General features: G+C 41.9%; 1 protein-coding gene across 2 annotated transcripts in view; it reads left to right on the top strand.

The window, feature by feature from the left end:
- Positions 1 to 26805, top strand: part of RHOH (ras homolog family member H) — a 51969-nt gene that overhangs the window by 1503 nt on the left and 23661 nt on the right. The window contains exon 1 of one of the 2 annotated variants that reach the window (XM_032135729.2): positions 2573 to 2842. The exons of the other annotated variant lie outside the window; for it this stretch is intronic. The gene's annotated coding sequence lies outside the window, so the exon portion shown is untranslated. Of the gene's footprint in view, positions 1 to 2572; positions 2843 to 26805 lie in introns of those variants that run through there. 2 annotated transcript variants of the gene reach the window in all.

The following is a 26805-nucleotide window of genomic DNA, read 5'->3' as shown; positions in this document are numbered from 1 at the left end:
GCACTCGGCCTATTATTATTGTTATTATTATTATTATTTTAGAGACTGGGTCTCGCTATGTGGCTCAGGCTGGTCTTGGACCCTGGGCTCAAACAATTCGCCTGCCTCAGCCTCCCAAAGTGTGGGGATTATAGGCGTGAGCCACTGCGCCTGGCCCATGAAGTCATTTTTCATCTCTGGATAAAACTGGAACATCAAAGTGGTGTTGTGGGGTGGCACACTCTTATTAATCTCCTGCTGCACTCTCCCTGCCGCACACCCTGGAGTTGCTTTCAGTAAACTCTTCGGTGAGAGGCAATCAGCATACATGGAGGAATAGTGTAAGGAACCACCTCACAGACTTGTGGCTGGCTGAGTGGAGTCTAAACATGGTGTTTCACTTCAGCCGTGTTGTCTTCTCTATAGGAATCCAGGGGGCAAAGCTTCTCTTTAATCTCCGCACTGGGGAGCCAGGAAGACCTCATGATTCTGAGCTATGTGTTTATGCTCCTCCCGTGGGCTAAGAGTTTTCTGTGTGGTGGTATTTCCTGCTTCATACCAGTTGCTGAAGAGCATAGAATCACGTGGCATACATTCTCTGTAATTAACTTCATGCCCAGTTTTAGTGTCATTTTTGTCTTCACTTCTCTTGGCCTCATTTTAAAATTTCTTGTTTTTAATTGTTTCATTTTGCTAAGGTGTAAGTATTTTTGCAAGATGCTCTAAATCCTTTGATGAACAAAACCAGAAGTAAATAAAGAAAATATCCACAAGCTTAGGTTCTGCTCAGCTGATAACATCACCATGGTGATCTGGCTTTCCACAGAGGATTTTCCCTTTTTTTCCTTTCTTTCCTTTCTTTCTTTCCTTTCTTTCTTTCTTTCCTTCCTTCCTTCCTTCCTTCCTTCCTTCCTTCCTTCCTTCCTTCCTTCCTTCCTTCCTTCCTTCCTTCCTTCCTTCCTTCCTTCCTTCCTTCCTTCCTTCCTTCCCTCCCCTCCCCTTCCTTTTCCTTCCTTTCCCTCCTTCTGTCTGTCCCTCTCTCTCTCTCTTTTTTGAGACAGGGTCTTGCTGTGTCCCCAGGCTGGAGTATGGTGGTGAATCACAGCTCACTGCAACTTCAGCCTCATGGGTTCAAGCAATCCTCCTGCCTCAGACTCCTGAGTAGCTGGGACTACAGGTGTGGTTGCCCAGCTAATTTTTGTAGAGATGGGATCTCACTATGTTGCCCAGGCTGGTCTCGAACTCCTAGGTTCAAGCAATGCTCCCACCTCGGCCTCCCAAAGTGCTGGCATTACAGGTGTGAGCCACCACCACTGCACCTGGCCTCCCACAGAGGATTTTCTAGGAGATAATGTGCTCTTCAGGAGGCTCGAGGATCTCAGCTGGCAGATTGAGTTCTTACTGTGCATTAACAAATTGACACTTGGGTTCATTTGAAAGTCTTGTGAACTTGGTAATTGGGTGTCTATTGATAAGAATGCTCACCCTGTACCATTGATTCCCTCTACAACTATGCTGCGAGCACAGTCATCTGCTTTCACTTCTTTGAACATGCCAACCTCTTTCCCACCTCAGGGCCTTTGCATGTACTATTTGCCTCTACATGGAATGTTCTTTCCTCCTTCTCATCCATTAGAATGGCAGCAGTATTAGAATAATCAGAGGGGTTTAAAATAATATTGATGTCCAGTCCCAACCCAGCTCAATTAAACTCAAATCTTTGAGTGTGGGGCCGATGCACTGATAAAATAAAAGGCATGGAGTTGACTTTATCCTTACAATTGGCAGGTATTTTGACCAAGCTATCACCGTGAGCAGTAGCATCAACAGTTATTCAGGGATTTGGGGCACAGGGGGTTGTGACCACATCACAAAAGTTCAATTTGTTGGGTTAGGCGTTTAGCCATAACCTAAGTAGTTGCAGATGGTCTCTACACCTGGATTGCCCATTAAGACAAAACAAGTAAACTTGTGTTTTTAGGCAAATAATGAAACTCTGAGGAGTCTGAAAAAACAACTCATCGCCAGGTACCTCCCAGCCCAGGTGCTCGGCCATACAGGGGTGAACGCACGGCGGGGGCTGCTTGAACTCTCACTAAGCCTGCGTCTGTTCTTTGCAAAATATTATTTGATAGTTTTTAATGCAGCAAAGCAAAGCAGACAATCCATCTCCTGTTTTCCCCAAGCTGATGGGGGGAAGGTTCTAAGGTGTTGTTTCCTAAGCTCAAATTAAACAAGATTGGTCAGTGGCATGGACTTTTTTTTTTTTTTTTGGCAATTTTACTTCCATGAGGAATCATTTGGACTCTTCAGTCTTCCTTTCTTCAGTTTTATGTAGGGCTTTGCTGGAGGAAAATGGGGCTAAGGGGGAGAGAAACACAGTCTCGGAGTGGGGTGGGGGATAAATCAAACGCAAACCCAGCAGTGCAGCAAAGGCCTTATTCTGCCTCTGATCTGGGGAAGTTTCATATTCTAATGGAGAGAAACGCACGTGCACACACACCCCCCTAAACCCACACAAATGAAACCCCCTCTGCGGAGAAGCCGGCTACAGGAAATTGACTTAGGCACAGGAACTTGCTAATCTCTTTTGTCACATTCGGATTGCTCCTGCTGCCTCACACACACTCAACCCAACCATCTTGGGGTGGACTCCCTGCCAGCACAACTGTTGTATTTTCAGTTCTCCCAGTGTGAATCAGTTAATATTCTCGGGAACGAGGGAGAGGTTGATCCTAGGAGGAAGTCAATCACAGTGAAAAGGCTTGGGCCGCTTTTGTTTTCACCTCCTTTTGCTGAACAAATTTGATTTCCGGAGTCAGTCATTTTACTGTCAAGAAATTTCTTCGGCATTCTGCAACAGGTGAGGATTTTGCTTCCTTAAAAGTATTTCTTTGGTGTCAAAAGAAATTTTTCTAATTTTATTTAGCTTTTACTCTAGGCCAAACATCGTAATGACTCTATCTACCTGCTGTAAGGTGTAGAACCAATTTATAGGGGGATGGGGGTTGGGGCGGGGGGAGTGTTGCTTTGATATTCACTGCCCCTCACCACAGTCCTAACAAGATTTTTGAAACATGAAAAGTTACAATAGTTGGCTTTTTGGTTTTCCAGATATTCTAGAGAATGCATATGCTTGTGACTGTGACTGAGCTCAACTGTATGGGTAGTTTAAATCTACCCAAGGTTTGATGAAGTAAATCTAAAGATTCTCTAAGTTGTGCAAATATGAATTTTAAAGTTGTCTAGTTCAGAAAAGAAACAGAACCGAAGTCTAAATGACGTAGATTTCAATCTGGAATTTCTAGCATGTGTTTTTCACCTATTGCCAATGTCAATGCCCATTTCCCAAAAGTGCTCTATGATGTATAACATGTATTTTTTAATTAAATTTAATTTTTCTTCTGAGATGGTTTGATTTGGAGATATGCTACAAGGTACCAGTCAGTAGCCTGAGTTGTAACTAAACAAAGTTTGGGAAATCACCGGTTTTAGGCGCTTTACTAAATGAAAGTTGCCATTGACGTATTCAAGCAGGCATCAAGTAGTTGGTGATCCCTTACTGGTTCTAAGCTGGTGCTGTGGAGGATATAAGATAAATATTTAAAAAATCTCTACTTCGAAGGACCCTACAATCTGGTAGTCGTGATAAGAAGTAAAATTTAGGAAGCAATGCAAGATGAGAATTCAGTGATGAGCGGGGCAGCACAGGCTTGAAGAGTTCTGCGAATTCCATGGAGGGGGCCTGGGGGCAAACTGGAGTTGTCGGGAAGATCTGGGCTTTGGAAGGATGCGAAGTGTCAGTAGAAGGAGAAGGAGAAGGTGATTTTAGACTGGGAGGACCTTGTGGGCAAAGGCACAAAGGCGAGACTGACCTGGAGATGATAAGGCCAGTTGAAGAGACACTGGAGAAGACAGTTTGTTTTACACATTGCAGGAAATCAGATTAGACAGTTAGGGTGTGGACACGAAAGCGAGGACCTTGCAGGCACTGGGGAGAACTGACCCCATTCAATAGTCACCAGTCTCCTTCTGCCCTGCGGCTGCACCTCCTCGGCTCTCACGGCACTAGCAGAATTCCACGTGAGAGGGAGCTTGTCGAGCGCGGCCTCTTCCCACTTGGGGCTGCTTTCTGCATCCCTACGCCTGGCTGTGGACCTCCATTTGCCCTCTACTGTCTTCCCTTAGGACATCATTTATGCAAGGAAAGGTTCGTGTGGCTCGGGATACCAGTAAGACCTCCACCTCTGGTTTCTACATTTTAAGGGAGCCCTTCAGTTATCCAGGAATTAAAGTGGCCTTCCTCTTGGGAGGACGAGTTGGTTATGAATGATAAGCCAGTCTCTATTCCTCAAAAGCCAGTCCCCAAATCCCATGAAATATGTGCTACTTTCTTTGCATGTCTAAATGAGACGGCACGGGTATGCTTCTGTTCTTTTTCCGGACGTTGGTTAGAGAGTCAGTAGATCATAATAATTCAGACACTTTTTTTCTGGACCATAAAATATCTGAACCCATATAATAACAAACATACAGCACGGTGAATAAGAACTCAACTTTTGAGCCAGATTGCTTTGCGTCGAATCCCATTCTATCATTCTATCATTTCTGGGCTGTGGGAACCTCACGGAAGTTACTTTTCAATGCTCAGATTAAAAAAAAAAAATCCCAAAATAGCTCTAATAACAGTAATAATAACTGAAAATACCTACCTCAGAGGGTGGTTGTAGAGATCAAATGAGACAAAAAATATGTAAAGCATGTAGTCTAGTGCCTGATTAAAAAAAATCTCTCAATAGATGCAACTCTTATGATTCTTATTTAGGACTTGGCTATTGCCACAAATGAAGGTGTTATGAGCCCTGGCTTAAGAGCAAGAAGCCTGCAGAGCTAACTCTCCTAATCCCAACATTCCTTTTCAGGGAAAGTGGGGTGACAGGAGGAGGCTGGGAATTAATGTTTTTTTGAGCACAAAATATGGACAAGGCATAGGGGTTGGGTGTTTTTCTAGTGAGAATACATATGAAGGAAGGAAAACAAGCTTGGAAACTGCTATTTGAAGCCATTTGGTAACAGTTTCTCTAGCTTATGAAAGAGGTCCTCTGAGTATCCGCTGCATTACTTGTGGGCCTCCTTGGTGGATGTCGCTCTCTGAATGCTTGGGGTGGAATTCTAGAGGTGCTTTTCATAGAGGCCGAGAACATGACCTTTCTTCCTTGCCCAGTTTAAATTATTTTATCTTACAATGTGTTAATTTTAGTGCTAGCAAGGCACAGTTAAAATTCCATTTCTACTTAGGAGTGGGGATCATTGCGGCAGTGAGTGCTTATTTGGGTTTGGGATGCTTGGATCTGGGTGAAAGCCAAGATTAAAAAGCATCCTGCTTCCCCATTCCACTCTCTAGGTTATAAATTTTTTTTGGATTAAAAGCCTCCTTTAAAAAAATGCAAATCTACCCGGCGTGTTAATTGTGCAGGGGATTCCTAATTATGTGTGCAGATGACTTGAGTGAAACCGTGATAGTGTTCCTTCTAGAGTCCCACCGGTGTCCTCAAGGGAGGAGACTCTGGAGCTTTGTGTATGAAAAGGGATGGGCACAAGTCAGGATGGGGTGCACAGGTGGAGGCTGGGAGGTAGCATGACAGTGTAGGGGGCTGGGGTGGGCAGTGAGAGCAAGGAGTGTGTCAGAGATGGAAAGGATGACCCCAGGGGGGTGGAAGGGTACCAGAAACTTAGGGCTCCTCTGTGGCTCTTTAGCCATTTGACTCTAGCAACTGCTTGAATGCCCTGAACAACCTTTTGACGACTTGCACGAGAAGTTGTCATACTATTCCCCGGATGTGGACAGTTGTTCAGAGACCGTGATCATGTGTCTGGTGTCTCAGTGTGGAATAGTGGTTTCTAAAGCTGGCTGGACAGCAAAACCACTTAGGGAGCTTTTAAGAAATTGAAATTCCATGTCTCATACCCCAGCCCTCACATGAGGTCCAGGAATCTGTGTAATTAAAAAATACAAGCCCCAAAACAACTTGGAAAGTGGTCGTTTTACAGGTGGGGATTTAGGAACGAAGAATGTAGAACTCTTCTACCAGGGCCCCAGAAGCCATAAGTTGAATAAGTGCTGAAATGAGGCAAAGTGATCTACTCTCTATTGTGATTAATATCTTCACACAGAAAGTATTTTCCTTTGTTTTGAGTTTATTCCTTGGGATGAGTTATTGGGAGTGGGGTGACTGGGTCAAGGATGTGAGGATGTTTAGCTCAGTAATACCTACATTTTAACATGCAAACATAGGGTGCCACTAATTTAAAAACCAAAGTGTTGTATACATGTAGAAGCTATATATTATTCCGGGGCAGCCTAAAGAGGGGATGTTGCTTTCAAACGAAAGTGCCAAATCACATTCTTTTCTGGTAAAATAGAATACTAATGAATTGCTTTTGGAAGAAATTTCCAGAGCATTACTGAATGTTCACGTGCTTCTTACAGCATAAGTTGAACCTTTCTTATCTCTTCGCTCAGTTTCTTGTAAAACTGAAGTCACAGTGACCTCTTCCCCATTTCGTAGAAAAGGAACCCAAGGAAGAGAGTGGTTAAGAAACAGAAGATACGGTTCTCATCACATTTGCCTGAGAACTACATATAGTCATCCATTCAGTGCCTCGTTAAGTAAATAAATGATTGAATCATTTGTATACATGACCTCATGGAAAAAAGCACCGTAAAATGAATGCTTGAGGGTGGGTAGACAGAATTATTCAACCCAGACAGGCGTTAGATGTTCACTCTATCCTTTTTTTTTTTTGCATTAGGTTTTATTCATTATTTGCATCATCTATGGACCTAAAAGCATGCTCATTGTCACACAGATGGGAACAGGGTGAATTTTCAATGATTTCAATAAAAAAAAAAAAAGATGTGCTCTTGCGAAATATCAAGGGAGATGTTTACGGTGGTGTTCTAGAACAGGCTTGCTCGCAAGTGCTGATTGTTAATGGTTTCAGAAATTTTCCAAGTCAGTGAAGTTATTGACTTCTCTTTATCTGTGTGATGGAAATGCTATATAATATTGTGCTATCTGAGCATCTCTTTTCAATTTTGCATTCAGCGATGTCATGTTGGTGGCTTGAAATTGGCTATGGTAAAAGTACACTGTGAAAATCAGCAAACACAATAAATCAGGCTCCCCACCTTTTTTTTTTCGGGGCGGGGGGCAAGCATGTTGTTAGACATTTACTAGCATACTACTGAGGAACTGTGTAAAATACAAATATGGCAATTTGACGATATGTACCAAGAGCCACTAAAGTGTTCGTGTACTTTGATCCATTCATTCCACCCCTGGAAATTTATTTTGAATAAATAATTCAAAGAAAAAAGAAATAATATGCATGAACATATTCACCGTAGTATCATTTATAGCAGCAAAATCTGAAAATAACCTAAACACTAAGCAATAGGAGTTCTGGCAACATTAACTCCATGAATTTTTTTTTTTTAAGACAGTGTCTTGTTTTGTCACCCAGGCTGGAGTGCAGTGATGTAATCACAGCTCACTGCAGCCTTGACCTCCTGTGCTCATTTGATCCTCCTGCCTTAGCCTCCCAAGTAGCTGGGACCACAGGCATGTGCCACCACACTTGGCTAACTTTTTTTTTTGTAGAGATGGGGTCTCACTTTGTTGCCCAGGCTGGTCTCCATCTCCTGGGATCAAGTAATCCTCCTGCCTTGGCCTCCCAAAGTGCTAGGATTACAGGCACATCACTGCGCACAGCCCATGGGTTGTTTTAAAGTCATTAAAAATCATAGTTATGATGGTTATGAAAATATATTTGATATGATGTTAGGTTAGAAAATCAGAATTAAAAATTTTAATTACATTCTGATTTTGTTATGAATAAGAATTAAATGTGAGCCGTAAAAAAATGACAGCATTTGGTATGTTAGAATGGTGAAATAGTAGAATTTGTTTTTATTTCGTTGATTGTAGTCGTGGTGTGTGTGCATTTAAGAAATTTGGAGAACACCTGTTAATAAATGATCTTGAGTAGTTTTAACATTTAGGAGGAAGGCCATGAGTTTTGTGAACCACATGGGGCTTTACCTTTAACCAGTAGATGTTACTGTGAATCCCTGGGCAGGGTATTGTAAAGGGAGTCTGGAGCTAGGCAGTGTGAGCTGTGGATGCTAAAGGGGTTTCTTTAGAGCAGCTTAAGGAGGAGGAAGAAGTAAGTAACTGTGTCCTGAGGACCTGCTAAAGTAGACTGCAAGGACTGAGAAATAGCCCAGAGAAAAGCTACCATCAAAGGCCAGAGAGACAGGGGAGAGAAGGTTTCTTAGGAAGAGACAAGAAGACGCTGATCTCAGAGGTGAACAAGATGGATAAGAAAATAACTCCATTTTGACCCAAAAAAATAGGGGCTGAAACCAGAAAGGAAATGATTTTTGTAGAGCAATGGTTCTCAAGTTTGTTTATTTATTTTTAGTGTTATTTTTTATTTTTTTGAGATGGAGTCTCGCTCTGTTGCCCAGGCTGGAGTGCAGTGGCATGATCTCAGCTCACTGCAAGCTCTGCTTCCCGGGTTCACACCATTCTCCTGCCTCAGCCTCCGGAGTAGCTGGGAATACAGGTGCCCGCCACCACGCCTGGCTAATTTTTTGGTATTTTTAGTTGAGACGGAGTTTCACCGTGTTAGCCAGGATGGTCTCGATCTCCTGACCTCGTGATCCGCCCGCCTCGGCCTCCCAAAGTGCTGGGATTACAGGCGTGAGCCACCGCGCCCGGCCAGTTCTCAAGTTTTAGTGTGTTTAAGAATCACCTGGATGAGTGGGGGAAGAGTTAACTAATTCAGTATCCAGGTTCCATCTCCATGCATTCTGATACAGTTGGTCTGGAGGTTGGCAGGAATATGCATTCTTAACAAATCCTCCCACCCTATGAAGACTCCGATGTGAATTGGCTGCAGATTACACTTTGAGAAACACTAGTGGAATAAAGGCAATAGTTTGGTTTTGTCCAGGGAAGGTATATCTGTGAGTGTGTGTGTGTGTGTGTGTGTGAGAGTGTGTGTGTGTGTTGAGGGTGAAGCTGTTACTTAAAGGCTCAGAATTGAAGGACTTAAAATGTAAAAGGGGAATGAAAAGAGAGAAAGCCCAGAGGGACAAGTTATTTATTTGTTATAGAAACAAACAGCAAAAACCAGGAAGCTATACTTATGATATTCCTTAAAGGAATATAGTTTGTGGCACAAAATTCTCTTCCACAGTTAAACAATTTTGTCCAGCATTTGAATCAATTAAAAGTAGCTGTGACTAGGGGAACTATGAGCACAGAGAAAGATGGTCATGGGGAGAGGCTAGGACCCATAAACATTCTATTTCAGGCCATCGAGAGGTGGTTATTAAACCCGTGGTAGAATATGGGAGTGCTATCGACAGAAAACACTCTGGACCTTACTGTATGATAACATTATGTTAAAGAAGAAAAGAAAGTATATTTTTTGATGAAATGTAGTATTTTATATACAGAACTCAGCACTCAAAATAGTAATAACAATTAGACTTATGCCACAACAACATTATATCACAAAATAAACATATGAAAGTGAATGACATCGCAGTAGCCATGGTTCTGAGATTATCTGCTTCACCCGGCTTTGGAAGTTTAGTGATTGTAATAGCTTTCAAATAGCCTTCAATGTCTCGTGCTGTTCTTACCGTGGAGATGATTCTTTTACTTTAATCACATTCCCCATCATCAGGGCCTCTAATCTCTTGAGACATGATGTGGTAAACCAAGGATAAGTTAACAACCCATCTTAACATTGGAGGCGCAACTCACAGGGTCTGTTGGATGTGCAAGGGTCTAACGCCTGAAATCAGACCTCTTTCTTTCTTTTTTTTTTTTTTTTGAGACGGAGTCTTGCTCTGTCGCCCATGCTGGAGTGCAGTGGCGCGATCTCGGCTCACTGCAAGCTCCGCCTCCCGGGTTCACGCCATTCTCCCGCCTCGGCCTCTCCGAGCAGCTGGGACTACAGGCGCCCGCCACCACGCCCGGCTAATTTTTTTTTTGTATTTTTAGTAGAGACGGGGTTTCACCGTGGTCTCGATCTCCTGACCTCGTGATCCGCCCGCCTCGGCCTCCCAAAGTGCTGGGATTACAAGCGTGAGCCACCGCGCCGGGCCTTGAAATCAGACCTCTTTCTACAAGCACGCGCTGACTATTCTATTCCCCACCTAAGTGGGTTTTTCATGGACTGATTGGCTTATGCTTTGGAGCAATGTTTCTTAATCACTATTTTTGGTCACAGATTCGTTTGACAAGGTGATGAGAGCCGAAGATTTTCTCATACAGGGACATGAACATTTGCTGCACAGTCCTAGGGGATATAAGGACCCTCTAAAACCCATTCACGGACTCTCAGGGATCTAGAGGCCTCATGTGAGGAGCTCTGGCCTCAGCAAAGGGAGCATTGCAGAGGAAGTTCTGGTTATTACTGACATCAGATTAAGCCCCTAAAGACAGAAATGCTGCTTCTCTAACTGATGGCTGAAATGAGGGTAAGATGGCGGATACATGTGTAGTTTTATAGCATCAGATCCTTAAAATGAGTAGCATGTGGGGCTAGAGTTGGTTCCCTTCAGATAACATATGATTAATGCTCTAAATCCTTAGTTCTGAATTCTCTCACGTGAAGCCAGGGTCGGTTCCCATTTGGGAAAGCAGTCTCTCAAGATGTCACTTTAATGTCTTATCAGCTCGTGATGCCTTGGGTGGCACAAGAAATGCAGGCAGGGCCAGGCGAGGTGGCTCACACCTGTAATCCCAGCACTTTGGGAGGCCGAGGCAGGCAGATTATCTGAGATCAGGAGTTCGAAATCAGCCTGGCCAACATGGCAAAGCCCCATCTCTACTAAAAATACAAAATTAGCTGGGCGTGGTGGCACATGCGCCTGTAATCCTAGCTACTCAGGAGGCTGAGACAGGAGAATCGCTTGAACCCAGGAGACAGAGGTTTCAGTGAGCCAAGATTGTGTCACTGCACTGCAGTCTGGGCAACAAAGTGAGACACAGTTTACAAGAAAAAGAAAAAGAAATGCAGGCAGGTTGTAAGCACTGATTGACCAACTCTAGAGTGTAGTGAGTAGCGTGGGGTCATCTGATGCCCCTAAGCAACGTACTGGATATCCAGCCCAGCTGCTTTTAGGGTGAAAGGCATTAGCATTAGCCGGTGGGTAAAGTGCTCGCTTCTGAGTGTAAGATGTAGTTGTCTTATCTGAAGCTGAACATCTGGTTGGGCTTTGATAACTTTGAAGATAGTTATTTTCCTGTGTAGTCTTTTGATCACAGAAGCCCAGTTGGTCATCTTCCATTAGTAGGTATCTGACCTGCAATTTGGGGAACTGAGTGTTTTCAGCTGAAAGCTCAGGGCTTTGTTCATTTCCTGTCCTCCCAGACTGTGGTATCAGGCAGGGTATGGAGACTTAACCCCAAACCCGTCTGTTTAAATTAGCCAACCCTGCTGGAAGTGGTAAGATGAGGCCACATTCTCATGTCACGGTCATACAGTGGATTGACACTGGATGAGAAAGAGAAATGCACTCCATCGTCATCCCTCCAGAGAAAAAGAATGTGAAATTCACTAAATACATGGTGAGTCAAGGTTCTCTTGGTGTGGGATAGCATAAAAATTGGAAATCTGTCTTTGAGATAGAAAGGGAAAATCTATAACAAATATGTTCCTGTAATCAGCGTGCCTTAACTTCTATAATCATTTTAATTATTGCACATCCATGACTAGGTTTCTTGTAAGTTTCAATATCTATTTTAATAATAATACTGCATCATACACAAATACACAGCCCTCAAAACACAAACATTCCATATACAGCAAAGGCTGGTAGCAAAGTCTCTACTCCTCTTACCTCCTGGAGATTATTTTCCCCTGCCAGGTCATTATGTCTAGCAACCTAGTTGCCCATGCAGAGAATGGACTGGCACACATCTCTTCCTTGGCTCTTTTCCTTTCTTTCAGGCAGGACCCCTACTTTTAATTTGTCTTCCCTCTAGGTCCAGCTGTCGCCTTCTTGAGAGCCTCTAAATATACAACCCTTACTATGAACCTTTTTCTCCCTTTCTTGCATTTTTTTTTTCTCAGTTGCCACAAAAAATTCTTCTGGTCTTTGTTCCAGTTTTGAGCTGAAAATGATCCCAACTGTGGTTGAGAAGCATAAGAATGCCTGTAATTATTCCTTCTAACAAGGAAAAGGAAACTCAATATATTTAGAGTCAAATTTAAATGATGTAAAATCAACTACAAAAACCTTTAAGGGCCTCAAAGTCCCCTTTGGTATACTTTTTCTTGATAAAAGCTGATTTTCCTCAAGCTCTACTCTTTGGGCAGTAACTTGCTGAAATTTATATCAATAGTAGTCTTTCTCTGTCTTCTTCATGTGATAAGGAAGTAGGAGAGAGGGTTGGAGGCACATACAGGAAATAGGAGGGGAAACGCCAGAAAAACCCTTACTTATTGACAATACCACAATTTCCTATATGTGCCAAAACAATATTGTCACTATATTCCTAAACATAGAATATCTGGCAATATCAGAGAAATATCTATAATAATATCTACTTTAAAAATATAATAGTAATGGATATTTGTTGTAGCAAATATGGCATATGCCTTTTAGGTTAAATATACTTGTATACATCTTATTTGTAAGTGTTTATGTATTAAAATTGCCATCAGGCTGGGCGCGGTGGTTCGTGCCTGTAATTCCAGCACTTTGGGAGGCTGAGGCGGGCGGATCATGAGGTCAGGAGTTCAAGGTCAGCCTGGCCAAGATGGTGAAACCCCGTCTCTTCTAAAACTACAAAAATTAGCCAGGCATGGTGGCAGGAACCTGTAATCCCAGCTACACGGGAGGCCGAGGCAGGGAATTGCTTGAACCTGGGAGGGAGAGGTTGCAGTGAGCAGAGATCGCGCCACTGCACTCCGGCCCAGACAACAGACTGAGACTCTGTCTCAAAAAAAAAAAAAAAAAGTCATCATCCCAGTGTTTTCCCTCCACGATGTGCAAAATCTATAGAAAGAAGCATAAACATTGCTTCCTAATGTGATAGAAATACAGCTAATAATTGTAGGATCATTTGAATTAACAAAAGGCAACTATGAGTATTTTTTCTGAGTCCTATAGCTATCTTTTCTTTTTTGTTCATCCTCTACATTTCAAGAAAAGCAACTGAAATGTAGATTGTGGCAGTGTTTCTATTATATTCTAGAGCTATGAAAACACATGGATGGTTTTCAGGCTGCAGCAGGAGGGTTCTACATAAAACGTCGGTCCAGAGTTCAAACCCCAAACTAATAGTTTTGGATTTCCCCAAGTACTACCCACTTAGTATGTCACCAGGAAAGACCCATCACACACATATATGGAAGGAAAAATTAAAGTTTCTCCTCCAGCGGGGGCTAGATGCTTGTGGTTTCTGTTTAAAAACTAGATGGTGGCCGGGCACTGTGGCTCGCGCCTGTAATCCCAGCACTCTGGGAGGCCGAGGCGAGTGGATTACCTGAGGTCAGGAGTTCGAGATCAGCCTGGCCAACATGGTGAAACCTGGTCTCTACTAAAAATACAAAAATTAGCCGGGGTGGTTGCTCACACCTGTAATCCCAGCTACATGGGAGGCTGAGGCACAGAATTGCTTGAACCCAGGAGGCGGAGGCTGCAGTGAGCTGAGATCATGCCACTGCACTCCAGCCTGGGCAACAGAGTGAGACTTGGTCTCAAAAAATAAATAAATAAATAAATAAATAATAATAATAAAAAACTAGATGGTACAATTGTGTTAAAAAAAAAATCACCAGCGTTTTCAGCCTACGTTTATATCTACTTTTTTTTGGACCTGTGACCAACCAACCTTATAAAGTTATATTATCTTCCAGCTTCCTCTGATTTACTTGTCCTTTCTTTGGAGGACTAAATGATTGTACTCTTTGTATTTCCCTACAATCACTTGAGCTATTTGGAATTTAAATGTTAGTGCTCCTTCCTTTATAAATTTGGTCGTGATTGGTTTTATTTCTCAACAGGTGCGTAGCTCATTATTTTATCCATTAATTACAGTTACTTTTTGTTTCCTTTGCCAATTTTGGGAGTGCTTAACAACTCTTAAGAACTGTTTCATTAACAAACTAGTAACCAATGTAAAATGCAGAATAAATAACAAGTTCAGTTGCCTTTATAGTCTTTAAGGTTTGCTTAGAAACTTTTAAATTATAATCAAGTTTTTTCTTTTCCTACAAAATATTGGCCAAAGTACAATTTATAAACAATGTCATCAGCCAGTCTGGAAAACGAGCTAAATATTCCTTCTTCTCTCCACTTAATATGCTCTGTTCTCAATTATTATTTTGAATTGTTTTAGGAGGCTTTCAAAAGGCCTCTTTTTAGAAAAATTGTGAGTTTTGGGCAGCGGCATGAATGATCAGCTTTAAATTGTTGATAGTCTTTGACCACGTTTAAGAGTTATTCCTAAGAAAACAATGCAAGGTGTTTTATTATAAAAGCAAGACTTCTCAACACAATAGTGTCTGCTAATAATAGAGAAACCAAGAAACAACTTAAAATGCCCAACAGAAATGTATGAGGTGATAAAGGTGACAAAGTGAGACCCTGTCTCAAAATATATATATATATATAATATTTGTATTTATAATATAAAAAGGCCTATATATGTATTCTTATACATGAATTTAGAATATGGAGGTAAATAAATATGTTAGAAATTATCTAGTGTGTGATAAGATTACATGATTTAAAATGTTTTTCATTTTTTCCTGTCTTTTCTATAAGTAGTATATATTGTTTGTATATAAAAAAGGCCAATAATCTTTATTAAAAGAATGTCAGTTTTTGGTGTGAGGTTAATAACGAAATTATTTAAAATGATTCTGACATGAGAGTTTTTTTCGACATTTTGAAAGAAACCTAATGCTTTGAAAGCCGTAAGTCTATAATTAAATTGTATCTAATAAAATTTAGAGGCTCTTTAGATTTAGAGGGATTTTGAGTTTCTCAAAGCATAGAAAATGACTTTTAGTGAGAGATGTTGGAATTATCAATTAAGTTTGTGAGTGGTTTCTGTTTTTAAAATATGAGATAATTAGCATTAGCTAGTATCAGACTTTAAGCAAAATATAAAATATTCAAGTGATGAATACAGATGACTATTTCTACATTTTAACCTGTAAAAGGTTCCCAAAGAGATTTTTTTTTCTTTTTTCTTTTAGTGAGACAGGATCTCACTCTGTTGCCCAGGCTAGAGTGCAGTGGCATGATCATGGCTCACTGCAACCTCCACCTCCTGGGCTCAGGTGATTCTCCCACCTCAGCCTCCTGAGGAGCTGGGACTACAGGAATGTACCACCATGCCGGCTAAGTTTTGTATTTTTTTGTAGAGATGGGGTTTCATCATGTTGCCCAGACTGGTCTTGAACTCTTCAAGCAAATTCACCCACCTCGGCCTCCCAAAGCGCTGGGATTACAGGCCTGAGCCATGGCGCCCAGTCAAGAGATCCTTTAAGAAGCACATTTTCCTTATGCATCTTAAATATTCAATTAGAAAAGAATTGACTTTCAAATATTTTGAAAGACATATCTCCTAGGCAAATCATAAATATATTCATTCTGTGTAAAGTAGGAAAATAAAGGAAAATTACCTTGTATCTTTTCATGGCCATTTCTCTACACAGTAATACCAAATATCTAAAAGTTTGTTAATTCAAAATGCCAAATATTAGTTGGAATATCATATAACTCTTTGAAAAGTTGATTCGTTTAGTGAAAAAGACTTTTCCTTTTAAACGGAGTGAAATCTCGTGTCTGATTTGTGTAATATTCCTGATTACATTTTGTGTGTGTGTGTGTGTGTGTGTGTGTGTGTGCTTCTTTCCGGCTTGGTTTAACAATAACTCATGATCATAAGAGGACAGCTATTGCTTGTAAGGCACCCAGCTGATCAATTAACAATGCTTTGTATAACAATTGTATAATTGAAAGTGATACAATACCTACCAACGGCGGCTTAAAGCAACCAGGATTCATTTCTCCACGTAACAGGAAGTTTGGAGATCTGCGTTTCCGGCCCTGGGCCAATGGCTCAACGAGACTGCCTGCCATTCTGGTGTCTTTCGTCATGGCTGCACGATGATTGCTGCAGCTTCTACCCATGTACTCCATTCAAGAGGCATGGGAAGGTTGGGGTGGAAAGGAGGATGAGCTGGCAGTGGCTGTCTCATTTTCTAGGAAACCAAGAATTTTCCCGGAAGCCTCGCAAACAGATAACAGCTTCCGTGTCATTGGTAGAACTAGGTTACACAGCCACTCCAGCTGCCGTGAAGGTGGGAAACAGGAAATAGACTTATTATTAACAATTCCCTTAGACCATACATTCCTAACAGGCAGGGTGGGTGGGTGTGGGGAACATGGTGGAGAATAGGGTGAGGGTTGTGGTGGGGTGTGGATGGGGTGGTGCTGTTGATATCATCCCTTAAGGGAAGGATATTGCTTTTGTGGGAGGGAAAAGGCAGGAAAAATATCTCACTCTATATGTATAAAGCACAGTTAATACATACAGCATATATGCAGACATATAATTTGTCTATGGTATTAAAATTTCATGGATAGGGCAATTAGGAAAAAAGCGTCTAAAAATGCTCTTAGGGAGATGATGTTGAAAAAAAGTTGAGAAATACTGGGCTAGACCAAACATGATCCATTGCCTGAAGCTTACGTATTATCTATTACTGATGACAAAGAGAGGCACAGGTATGGAGTGGAAAACTAACAATGCCTGCCGTAGAGAATGTCATACATTAAATTAATGAACAGCTTACTTTATGTTGTAATTGTTGGTCTTCTCTCATTGTACTGTAAACATCTTAAAAGTGGGAACTGTGTCTTATTTGGATGTATATCTTTGTATATTAGCACACTGGTCCCTCAAGAGGTATGTTTTGTAAGTTGAATGGAACAAACAACATTTTATTTAACATATATTTTATTTCTTTTTTTAAATTTTATTTATTTATTTATTTTTAGACAGCCTCTCTCTTTGTCACCCAGGCCAGAGTGCAGTGGTGCAATTTCAGCTCACTGCAACCTCTGCCTCCTGGGCTAAAGCGACTCTCGTGCCTCAGCCTCACAAGTAGCTGGGATTACAGACGTGCACCACCATGCCTGGCTAATTTTTTTTGTATTTTCAGCAGAGACGCGCTTTCACTATGTTGGCCAGGCTGGTCTTGAACTCCCGGCCTCAAGTGATCCGCCTGCCTCGGCCTCCCAAAGTGTAATGTTGATTATTTTTAATGGCAAAAATGAAGTGATGCAGGAAGACATTTAAGCGTCATAGGTGATATCTTGGGGGTAGTTTCATTGGGTTTTTAGCGAGCTGTTTGATTGCTCTTATGTGGATAGTACAAAGACCAAAAGATGTTTTGCAAACAGTGGAGTCATAAATGATTGTTCATGAGATAATTAGTTCTGATAGTTCCGTTAGTTTGTTTGTAAGAGATGAAAAGGAAATAAAATGGAAAAAGAGAGGAGATTTGTTTTGTTTTGTTTTACTTTTTAGCTGGATTGTTTTTTCTGTGCCTAAGCTGCTTCAGTTGTAAAATGGGAATTACAATGTCACAATCCTTCCTTCTCGAATTGTGATGGTCAAATGAAAAGCTGTCTGAGAAAGCTGCCCCGAGTCCAGTATTCCTCCAGCTGGACTGTGCTTCTGACTCATCCGATGCTTTAAAAATACAGCTTCCCAGGAAAACATTGTAAACAACTCCCAGGGTACATAATGATTTAGATGATTAAATTTGGAGGCTGCCCTGACTTCACTACCCTGGGCCTCACTGCTTTATAAATTATGAATAGAGATACTTCCTAGGACTGTAGGATGGATGGCAAATGAAGCGAATTAACTGCCAAATCCTTCCTTAACATCTTTGTTATGATCAATATTATGAACCTAGGCAATCTTCATCCATACATTGGACACTTGACCTTGGGATGGATTAGAGTTCCTCAGTTTACTTCGTCCTCTGTGCAAAATCTAGAATATTGCCAGCCTATCGTCAGAGTGCAACACATGTTTGAGGAATTATTGCATGATGATTGATACTGTTGAGAGTTCAGATTAATGTCACTTCAGATAATCCACAGATGACATGGAAAACTGGTGGGCTACCAGTGCTATTTGAAGTCAACGAGGGCTTGCACTTAGCTGGGAATGGGCGAGAGAATAGGATTAATGCCCAGTAAGATATATCTTCCGATCCTCACCTCTCTTTTGTATATAGGTGATTTTTTAAAAAAACTTCCTTCTACTCCAATCAAAACTGGCTTTGAGGAAAGAATGGGACTGGATGCACATTTGTGTAAACGTGCTAATGGTAAAAAAAAAGTCTTTACCTTCCAGGGATATTTGCATTTCAGCAAAGTACCAAACCCCAAGAGAAAGAGCTGCTCCAAGGATGGAAGATATATTTGGTAGGGAGAGGACTTCTTAACACCCTTGATTCACTCCGTGTAGGCAGGGACCTTCTGGTAAGATGCTCCCTGAAGGGGACTTGTTGGATGCTGGCTGTGCCAGCTGGCCGAAACCCCAAGGGTCAGACTTCCTCGCAGGGGATCCTTATCATGGGGATGGCAGCCACTGCTGATAGATCGGGGAACTGCTTCCTTTGCCATCTCCCTATAGGGAGGGTTCCCCTAAATCTGATAGATTGGGGAACTGCTCCCTTTGCCGTCTCCCTGTAGGGAGGGTTCCCCTAAACGGAGTCTCTAATAATCTCGGAGCAAGACATGTGCTGTGGGGACCTTACCATCTTATCAGATTTTTCTAAACTATAGTCCTTCTTAGAAGTGAGAGGCCCAGAACACTCTACTTTATGCAGGAATAGCAGTGATGACTCATGGTTGGGAAGACACTAGAATTCAGCCAGGAGAATATCATTAAAAGAGGGAGAAGGGAAAACAGACTTTTTGTGTGGTAGAAAAACAAACCCCTCTGTATCATTATGTGAACAACGGTGCAAAAAAAAAGAGACACAGTTTACCCATGGGTAGCTAACTATGATAGTGAAAGTTGCCTTGAACCTTGTTTTAGAAAAATGCCAAGTGTGGGTCTCGCTCTTCTAGTTCCTGACTTCTCTCTCTCTCTCTCTCTCTCTCATTTCTCTGTTTTTTTTGTTTGTTTGTTTTGTTTTTTTCTCTCTCACACACACACACACACACACACACACACACACACACACCCAACTTGGGCCAGGTTTGTAAAGCCTCATGGGAAATGGAACACGGAAGAGTCCACTGGGAGGTTTTAAAATTTAATTTTAGTCAGATTTAGTAAGATTTCTTAATACAAAACAAAACAAAAATTCTCTTAAAAAAATCCTTGTTAGGGTCTGGTTAAGACAACTAATAACAACAGATGTGAGGGCATAGTTCCTAGTTACCAAAGAATCGCTCTGGTGAGAGAGGAGTGGAGGCAAAAATTCCAGATGGTACCCGGGTAGCAAATGCAATCAGCTAGGTCATCCTAGGACAGCTGCCCTAGACCACTGCTCCTGAGCCTCTCCATTGTAATTTTCCTTCTTCTAGTTCCTTTTTAAAAATGTTTCTTTTTTGTTGAGATAGAGTTTTGCTCCGTCACCCAGGCTGGAGTGCAGTGGCACGATCCCCACTCACTGCAACTTCTGCCTCCCAGGTTTAAGTGATTCTCCTGCTCAGCCTCCTGAGTAGCTGGGATTATAGGCGTGCGCCATCACACCCAGCTAATTTTTGTATTGTTAGTGGAGACGGGGTTTCACCATGTTGGCCGGACTGCTCTCAAACTCCTGTGCCCAAGTGATCTGCCCGCCTCAGCTTCCCAAAGTATTGGGATTACAGGTGTGAGCCACTGTGCGTGGCCTAGTTCCTTTGTTTTAAAAGCTTAAATGCATGAAGCATACAGTACTGTGAAGACCTGCTTGATGTAATGCAGGTTCCTTAATCTCCTCCTTTGCTATTTGGTTGGCAGGTGGTGGTATGGGCGGCACTTTGGGGATGGCGGGGCAGAAGGAAGCTTTCTGATGAATGTTTGCACAGTACATGAGAATGTTACAAGATATGGGCATCATGCACAGGTGGTGAGGGGGTTAGAGAAAGGTGGATGGTGTTTGGGGATTACCCTCTGGTACATTTCAATTCACTTTGGTGTTATGAGATTTCAGAAGGTTAGCTAATGCTCACGTCCTGGGGTGGGCTCTTTTGTATTTCTTTGTTGTCTCTTTTTTATTTTTTAGAGACAGAGTTTTACTATATTGCCCAGGCTGGTCTCGGACTCCTGGCCTCAAGCGATCCTCCCACCTCAGCCTCCGAGTTACAATTCTCTCTTGAAAGTTATTTCAGGTAGGCTTGGGGCTACCAAGGCAAGCCTAGGGAAGCCCACTACATGAAGAGGATTAGAGTACTCTGGAGAAGTTGGATTCATATGAAGAGATAGTAATCAGAAAGTTGGGAGTTAGTCATCCATGGGAAACAGGCATGTTTGAGAATCATATTCTGGCAGTGCCCATCCATGCATTGTCAGTGGAGAGAGAACCTTGGCTAATGGACTTCCCCAGTTTTGATCCCATGGATAAGACCATGGGGGAGAAGGTAAGGCTTAGGCTAAAGCATGTTCTTGGATCATTCAGTCACCTCCTTCCACTCTGAGTCCCTGTTGACCAGGGAACGTCTTGGTGTCATAGCTTGGCTTTCCAATAGCTCTCCCTGTGGGGAAAGAATCAGGCTGTGTTGATGGTATTCTAGTCCTCACGAGAGCTACGTTTCTCATGGTCAGCAAATGAATTGGCATCCCGATATATAAGCAAATCTTGTGACCTTGGTTAAAGTGAGTTTCACTCTGTAAAGTCATATACTTTCTTGTTAGTTGAGGGAATCAGATTTCTGAGGGTAAGAGGTGAAGCCAAGAACCATGGCAAATTCATTATCTTGATAAAAACTACCTGGTAAGGCTGTCCATTTTCTTTCAAACCGCAACACCGTATGTCCAGTGAGGTTCCTGTTACAAGACATCAGGAGTATCAGGAGTGGGTGCCAAGCTGGAGTCTTGAGAATGAGGGAAATAGGAGACCATGAGTTTTGAGCACCACAGCAATTTCTCTTCTCCTTTTGTCCCTCTTGCTTTAGGTAGAAATGCATGCCTTAAGATAATGAAATGACTGTCTTTGTGGGCTCTTCATTGCCATAGAAAAATAATTGGTATGAGTTTCCTCGGATAAAAATATTTCTTCAGAGAGGGTTTTGAAAACTTATGCCAGTTACCTGGGTGGACTCCATTCTTTCAAGCACTGTATGTCTTTTCCTGGTCCTCCCTCGCTCCCTCCTTCCTTTCCTTCCTTCTCTAAACAGAGTCTAAGGTAATACCCCTCTCCAGTTTCTTGGGATAGGGAAGGGGGTGGAATTACTTCTGACTCACCCTTACCCTTATGGTGTACCCTTTGGGGTTCTGGCTAAAATATATGTATTGGGAAGTGGACGCAGTGGCTCACGCCTGTAATCCCAGCACTTTGGGAGGCCAAAGTGGGTGGATCACTTGAGGTCAAGAGTTCGAGACCAGCCTGGCCAACACCCATCTCTACTAAAAATACAAAAATTAGCCTGGCGTGGTGGTGCATGCCTGTAATCCCAGCTACTCAGGAGGCTGAGGCATGAGAATCGCTTGAACCTGGGAGGTGGAGATTGTGGTGAGCCAAAATCATGCCACTGCAGTCCAGCCTGGGTGACAGAGTGAGACTCTGTATCAAAAAACAAACAAATAAGTAAAATATATATATTGGGGTCCATTAGTTTTTCCACGCTGGGTGGACTCTGACCTTTGACTTCTGTCATCCTTGCCCCATGAGGCCATCGGAACTGCAGCTGGTTTTCCGCTTTTTCATTTCCATTTCTTTCAGCTGACAAATGCTGTTTACCTCACTGGCTTCTCCTTTATTCTTAGATTTTGGCCTGATAGTTGCTTTTTTTTTTTTTTTTTAGCTCTTTGATACTTTTAAGAAAATGGTTGTTAGGCCGTGTACAGGGGCTCATGCCTGTAATCCCAGAAGTTTGGGAGGCCGAGGTGGGTGAATTGCTTGAGCTCAGGAGTTTGAGACCAGCCTGGCCAACATGGTGAAACCTCGTCTCTATTAAAAATACAAAAATTAGCCGGGCGTGGTGGCAGGTGCCTGTAATCCCAGCTACTCCAGAGGCTGAGGCAGGAGAATCGCTTCAATTCGGGAGGCAAAGGTTGCCGAAAGCCAAGATCGCACCACTGCACACCAGCTTGGGCGACACAGTGAGACTCCATCTCAATTAAAAAAAAAAAAAAGAAAAGAAAAAAGAAACAAAAAATAAAAACATAAGGACTTTTCACAAAAATATGATTCTTTAGGCAAGAGGTTTATTTCTCTAAGTGTCAGTTTCTCTGAAAACTTTGAGGATTGGATTGGATATAAATTTCCCCAAGCACAATGTGTGTACCAATGGTGGGAAACAAGATCTTTTTAGGGCAAGCATTTAAAAAATGTTTTTAATAGGTATATGTTTCTTTGAATGTTTTCAGAAAAAATTATAAGTGACAATCAAATCTATGATTTCATCTATTTAATTGCTTAGGACAAGGCCATGTGAGTTCACTTAGAGTTGATTTTTAAAACATATCAAATAAATAATAGTTCAAATATGGTTATCAGATGACTGAAATTTGGGGGCAGGATTAGAAGATGATCTTTCAGATTTTGACCAACTTGACTATTCTGGTCTCAATGACAAAAGGAAACAAATTCCCATAAATCATTACAGTGGAACCCGATGATATTATCCAAGAAACCAATATTCCTAGGATCTTAGTTCTCCTGGAAATCTTTCTAGCATGCTGGGCAGGATGGGTTGGACACAATCCAAATCTCTGGAATATTACAAATTTAAAAAATTGTTTTGAGTGGTATGTGAAAGAGTCCCACTCTGAGGACTTCCAGAATGAGTGAGAAGGGAACTTACAGACCTACTGAGACTTGCTCCTCTGTCAGATGTGGCAGGAGGGTCGGGGTCTTGGAGTTGTTCAAGTAATTTCATCAGTTAGGGGTCAATCCTGACCCAGGATCCAGTCCTGCTGGGCCATACTTTCTTAAAGTGACTATCCAGTGACACTAGCAAATGTTACCTCTTCCCAGGAAGAAATGACGGGATATGTTTATATTTTCTTTTACAAAGGATTATGAGATTTTATTTTTACTTTTTTTTGTTATAGAAGTGGTATATGTCTATGAAGGAAACTCAGAAAACATAGATAAGCACACACAAAAAATTTGTAATTGCACCAGTATGAGCATTGTTAAAATCTTGGTATAGTTTCTTACTTTTTTCCTCTCTCTATTTTTACTAAAAAATCGGGATTATGTTGCACATACCAATTTGAACTTGCTTTTCTTTGATCCATATAACAATGTTGTCACATACTTTTCCCCACATTATTAAATATTGTTCTACAATAGTAAGGAATTCAATGATAAAAGAGGCGTACTTTCTTCCTCCCACCTTATACAAGTTATTTTGTATGGCAGTTTGACTTGTATTTTAGAAGTAGAGACAAATTAAGGCAAAAATAAATAGAAATGGCAAATTAATTCCACAAAGAGTGTGTTTTCTGAAAGTCCCTGCTGCTAGAAACGGAGTTAGGATTATGCCTCCTGGTTTCAAACATGTCGATAATAGCTGTGTGGGCTACTCGAGTTGGCGTCAAAGATGGATGTCCAACTCCATATTGGAGCTGTGGGTAACCTAGTGAGAGCCACAAATCACCCTTCTAAGAGCAGGTCGTCAGGGAGCACCTTTCCAGTTTAGGGCATATAGTAGTTGCCCACCTGATGGACATCTGGTCCATGATATTTGACTGTTTTAAGGTGTGGAATGCTTTGTACAAGGTCCAAAACTTCTGTCCTTGGTATGAACATTTGGGAGGCAAATGAGTGATATGACCCATGGCTGCCTTTTTGTCCGGCAAAGCACGAGGATGCTTTGGAGAACGGAAGGATTTCATCGAGTCCAAATGACACTCACCTCTGGGCCTCTCAGCCTCCTTGGCCACGTGGTTGTTCTGCTACTGAGAGTCTGCAGATGAGCTGGTGGTTTCTCCAAGCTTCCGAGAGCTCTCTCAGGTATTTATTATATGCACGTTCTCTCTACAATGAGGCCAGTGGACTCTAAACTGGGCTGGAACATGTTCCCAGGAAAACATGCCCAAATTCTGTTCTACCTTGTGTAAATCTAAGACAGGGGCTACTGAACACAGTCTTGGAAATCAGACACCTGCTAGGGCCCCTTGTGCTTAGCTTGGCTGATGAGCCCAGGCTGAGGGCTTTTTTGCAGGCATGCCAAAAAATGAAGGGCCAAGGCTGGGGGTGGAGAGGGAAGGCTAGGGAAATCAAGGAAGGCATGAGGAACAGCTTGGGAGTGGGAAAAGTTCATCTGGTGGCAGGAGCTTTAGACTCTCTGCTCCTTCACCCTTTTCTCTATTCAAATCTGCTCTCAAGGCAGCATGTGATATGATGGTTCACAGAAACATGAACTACCAGCCTTGGAGGGGCCCTGAGAGCCCATCTAGTTCAATGCCTCACTTTGCAGATGAGAAAACAGGTTTGGAGAGGCTAAATGGCGTGAGCAAGGTCGTATAACTAGTGGTAGAGCTGGGATTCAAGCCTGATGGTCCGTCCAGGGCTCTGATCACCACAAGCTACCTCTATATACAGTATAGTGAGAAAGTCTCAACCACCACATTGACTCTTCGTTTACATTTAATATTATATTTGTATTTTAAGATTGATCCATAATGGAAGGAATTGTTTAGTCCTGTACTAAAGGAATTTAGAAAGAGTTGGGTGACTCAATCTACTGATAAGGAAAAAGATTTACAATCTATTACTAAGTGAGAAAGCATCATGGAGTATAGTATAGCACGCTGTAGTTTGTATAAAAAAATGTGTGTGTGGCTGGGCGCGGTGGCTCACGCCTGTAATCCTAGCACTTTGGGAGGCCAAGGCGGGTGGATCACCTGAAGTCAGGAGTTTGAGACCATCCTGGTCAACGTGGTGAAACTCTGTCTCTACTAAAAATACAAAAATTAGCTGGGCATGGTGGCACATGCCTGAAGTCCCAGCTACATGGGAGGTTGAGGCAGGCAAATCACTTGAACCCAGGAGGCGGAGGTTGCAGTGAGCCGAGATTGCACCACTGCACTCCAGCTTGGGGACAGAATGAGACTCCATCTCAAAAAAAATAAATAAATAAAAGTGTGTATGTGATAATTATACACATACATTCATATATATATGCATGTGAATTCACGTAATAATGTAATAGCTTTGGAAAAATGCATGAGAAACTTAGTCCGATGGTTGCCTCTGGGAAAATGGCCTGGGCACCATAGGAGAGAGGTATATTTTTCACTTTTATACTTTTAAAATGTTACTATAGGCATGTAATCATTATTCAAAAAATGTGAAAACATTTAAAGATGACGTGTGAGCTCAAATAAGGGAGAAATATATTGCTTATTGGGAAGGCTTCATGCAAGAGGTAGCATCTGAGCTGGGCTCTGGGATGGGTGGAAGTTCACCAGGAAGAGCCAGGGCAGGAAAGCTTAAGACAGCAGGATTGAAGCTGTCAAAGCAGGAAAGGCCAGGGAGAGTGTCAGCGATGTTGCATCGTCTGGAGAAATTGCAGCAAAGTAGTATGCTGTTGTTTGTATATAAAAATGTGTGTGTAAGCATTATATGCATTCATACTTACAGCATGTGAATTTATGTAATAATGTAATAGCTTTAGAAAAATGCATGAGAAACTGCATTGGCTAGGGAAAGCAGGGACAGGGCCGAGGAGAAAAGCAAGGAGAGAGAACTCGGCTGGATGGAGGTTATTTTATACTTAATATGGCATAAAGGGCTTTTTACAAATTGGCCCCATTGTCCCTTTCCAGCATCATCTTCCACCTGTGCTTCAGCCACCATAGCCAGCTGTCTATTCTCCAAATACCCATGTGCACACCTGGGCACCAGCTGCTTCCTCTGCCTGCATGCGGTCCACCAGTCCTATTTTCTTTCTCTCCTCCAAGATCAAGTTCAAATGTTCCTCCTCTCCCCCTCCCCACCCCACCACCCTGGAAGATTTTAACACTCTGTCCTTAGTGTTCTCTTGGCATTTTGCATTTACCTTTATTATAGAACTTGGCTGTTTAAATTTTAATTTTTTGCAGGACGAACCGGAGAGTGAGGTCATTTATATGCAGAACGTTGCGTCTCCTCTCTCTAATTTAGCATTTTATTCTCTGAGGTCCTAGCTGTGTGGTACTTTATGGTGATGAAATACAGCCACACCATTCTGCCTTTGTGTGGCCATTGCATGACCTCTCCAAATGAAATCATTTCTTCTATAGAGAAAAAAAAGTGAGGATCAGAGACATTATTAACTAAGTAAAAAAAAATTTTTTTTAAACCTCTGGGCCTAGTCTAAACTACATTCACATTTTCTTTATTATCTTCTGCCCCATTAGGCTCCTTAAAAGTAGGCCCAGTTTAAAGACAATTAAAGGCAGATATTCTGTCACTTTTTTTGGACTTCTATGGATTTGAAATGTCATGTTAATAGAACACTATATATGCATAAGCAATGAACTGAACCATTAAAAAAGAATTTTGCTCTGGAATATCCTGGTAGTTTCAGGGTCATCATGTATTTGTTTTGCT

The sequence above is a fragment of the Hylobates moloch genome, unplaced genomic scaffold, assembly GCF_009828535.3.
Source record: "Hylobates moloch isolate HMO894 unplaced genomic scaffold, HMol_V3 SCAFFOLD_17, whole genome shotgun sequence".
Classification (NCBI taxonomy): domain Eukaryota; kingdom Metazoa; phylum Chordata; class Mammalia; order Primates; family Hylobatidae; genus Hylobates; species Hylobates moloch.
Note: the sequence above shows the minus strand (reverse complement) of the source record. Positions and strands in the feature narration are given on the sequence as shown.